Consider the following 3,305-nt stretch of genomic DNA (forward strand, 5'->3'; position numbering starts at 1 on the left):
ATCTATTTTAATGTAAGGATAATACTTCGTGCTCCGTTGATAATTAATAGCGGATAAAAGTGTTCAAAAAATCCTAAGTTTTTAAATTAAATAGTTTTATTTATTTTGGTCATTATGGTATAAAATTTGATCATTAATTTAATAAATAAAATTACATTGACTGTCCCTCTCATTTATGGGTAAAATATAAAAAAATGTTAAAATTTAATAACTAGATCCTAAATACATTTTTAGTAGGCCTAAAATTTATGGAACTCATTTTTTAGATCACCGTTTATTTTAAAATCATATAAGTTCGAATTAAACTTGTCTAATATTCATCGAATGACAATTGGGTGTTATCGTCGTTTACTAAATAGATTCAAAATCATAAATATATATTAAATATACATTATTTATATATAGATATATTTTTAAATAATAATTATTATAATATCCTATTTTTTTATTTTATTAATCTCTAATAACAACAACATATAATACTTCAAATTATATTTTAAATTATTATTTATATTTACATAATCACATATCTATTTACAGTTAATTGTTCGTGAATCGTCAAGCACAGTCAAAGGCTAATTGATTACATGGATATAGTTTCAAAATTTTTGAGACTCAACACTACTGATTTTGCTTATCGTGATGGAAACATATAAATATTAAGTTTAAATTTGGTCGGGAATTTCCGGGTCGTCACAGTACCTACCCGTTAAAGAAATTTCGTCCCAAAATTTGAGTAGAGTTGTCATAAATAACAATAAGAATGTTTTTATGACGAATATTAGTTGATAAATAGAACTTTATCAATATTGAGTAATATAGATAAAACGATTCGATTATATGAAGCGTACGAGTGAAGCTGTCATAAAATTTTGAGATAGAGATTTAACTTTTGATGTAATCACGGTGGATTTCCAGAATACAAAGAATTAAAAGAAAATCTTCAAAATCTGATTCTTCGATAATTTATGGAAATTAAGATCTCTATAATTAAATGCGATCATCTGTCTCGTTTGTTATGTCGGATGTTTCCATTATAAATTAACTCCTTCCGTTTTATTATTCTCACCACTTCTATACCTTCTTTTTCAGTTCATATATCAAAAGGTTATAATAATGCTCAATCCAGTTCTAATCCTTGTTCTCATTCTGACTATCGCAATGATCGTCCTTCTTTTCCAACTCCCACCGGAAGAATCTATTTATTTCTACTATGCTATAGTGATTATTGTATTTATAATCCTCCCGTGTCTTTATATTGCTATACGCACTGATATCCACGGTTTGTAATTGCGGTGTTGTTGTTTGGCTTTGTATTTTCCCTTATATATCCGAGTTTCATGCTCTTGTCTTCTTTTCCCGACTTTAAGTCAAGCGAATAATGGTCCAAAATTCGTAGATATAGAGTTTCGAATGATTATAATGTTCTAAGCAGGAATGAACGTAATAGCACGATTTGATTTGTCAAAATTTATCAAAATTACAGAAGATAGAACTATCAAGAATACATTTTCTTGATATGTTCAGAAGTTAAGTAGAATGAAAGAGTTATGTAACATGGCACATGATGAGGGTGTGATCTACTGTGAACCATCATCACGTTCCATTAGAAACTCAGCATGACTTACTGTAATATAATCACGTTGGCCGAGCGTCATTATATTATACTAACCCATGCTTCAATTTCCAAAACTTCTCCACAATTCATTCATAATTTATACTTAGATTTTACAGAAGTTTTCAATATAATGAAATACAGAAAACACGAAGAGGTAGATAATTTCGGACAAGAATATTTATGAAAATATCCTCAGAAATATCAAAGATATTTATGATGATATTTTGGAATTTCTAAGTTCGAAGGTTGATGAAGAAAAATTTTTCACAAGATTTTAACATGACTTCGGAGCAAAATATTCTCTAAAGATTTCATCGAATTCCAGAATTATCTGGATTCTTTGAATATAGGGTTTGGTCCTTATATTTGTCCTTGGTCTCCTTCATGGTTAGCTCAATCCGTTTTTCAGTACCAAATTTTCTATCGAGCGTTTCTAACACTCCCTTTTTATCATCAAACTTTTGACCGTTTAGACCACTTACAATTTTACTGTTTCCTCTGCATTTAATGCAGCCATATCTGAATCGTCGGTTATCAATCTGAGGTGGTTTCAGGAGAATCGTGTTTTTAGATGATTAAACGTTGATGGTAATATGATGGAATATAAAAGGTTCCCCAGTAACAATAAAAGAATACGTATATATACCAAGATTATAATAAGGTTGTTTCGAATGAACAGTTTGAAGTTAACTTGCTGGAGCTGTGACAAAATTGGCTAATTTGAAAAGGAATTGCAAAGTTATTATCGGAAATAACAATGCCAAAGGAGCTAGCACATATATGTGTTAAACGTTTACTCGGGTTTAGAGTGTTTTCAGGTTCATAACTATATGCATCAATCTTTTCTTCCGTAGATGAAGTGCGGTTGGTTCATCCTCTAGTTTGAGGTGTTTTCTAGAATCATGAAAGGTTTGAACGCAGATCGTAATCGTCAAGATACAAATGAGGTTTAAGATGAAATCAAGTGGCAATCTTGAAGAATTATTTAGTTTCATATATTATAATCAATATTTTAATTCATTTTAATTGTCCAATGTCATTAGTCCACAGTCGATAATCCACAGTTAACAGTCCAATAATTCATATATAATTTAATATATAATATTCGAATTAATTAATACGTATCGTGAACCGTGAACATGTCTCAGACTCGATCACAACTCAAAGTATATATATTATTATAGAATCAACCTCAACCCTGTATAGAGAACTCGATCATTACTGCATATAGAGTGTCTATGGTGATTCCAAATAATATATATAGATGTGTCGATATGATATGTCAAAACCTTGTATACGTGTCCCGATATTTAAAGTGCGTAAAATAAATAACAGAAATTAAATAACGATAAATAAAATTGCGATAATTAAATTGTGATAATTAAAATGTAACAGGGAATTAGGAACAGTTAGCTAGGAACAGTTAGCATGGACTCTTAACAAAATTCTCATAGTTAATTTGTCTGTTTCTAACAAATTTTATTTTGTCATATGTTTTCTTCATTATGCCACTTGTTGGATTCTGATAGGTCAAAATCTAAATATGAAATTGAATGAAAATGGTTATTCTGCGGTAAACGGATACGTATGTCGGTGGATGTAAGTAGAATAGTAAATGAATGTTGAATCAGATTTGAAGAATGTACAATGTAACTTATTAATGTGAAATCTAAATATTCCTTGGGTA

Source organism: Rutidosis leptorrhynchoides, chromosome 8 (assembly GCF_046630445.1).
Source record: "Rutidosis leptorrhynchoides isolate AG116_Rl617_1_P2 chromosome 8, CSIRO_AGI_Rlap_v1, whole genome shotgun sequence".
Lineage (NCBI taxonomy): Eukaryota > Viridiplantae > Streptophyta > Magnoliopsida > Asterales > Asteraceae > Rutidosis > Rutidosis leptorrhynchoides.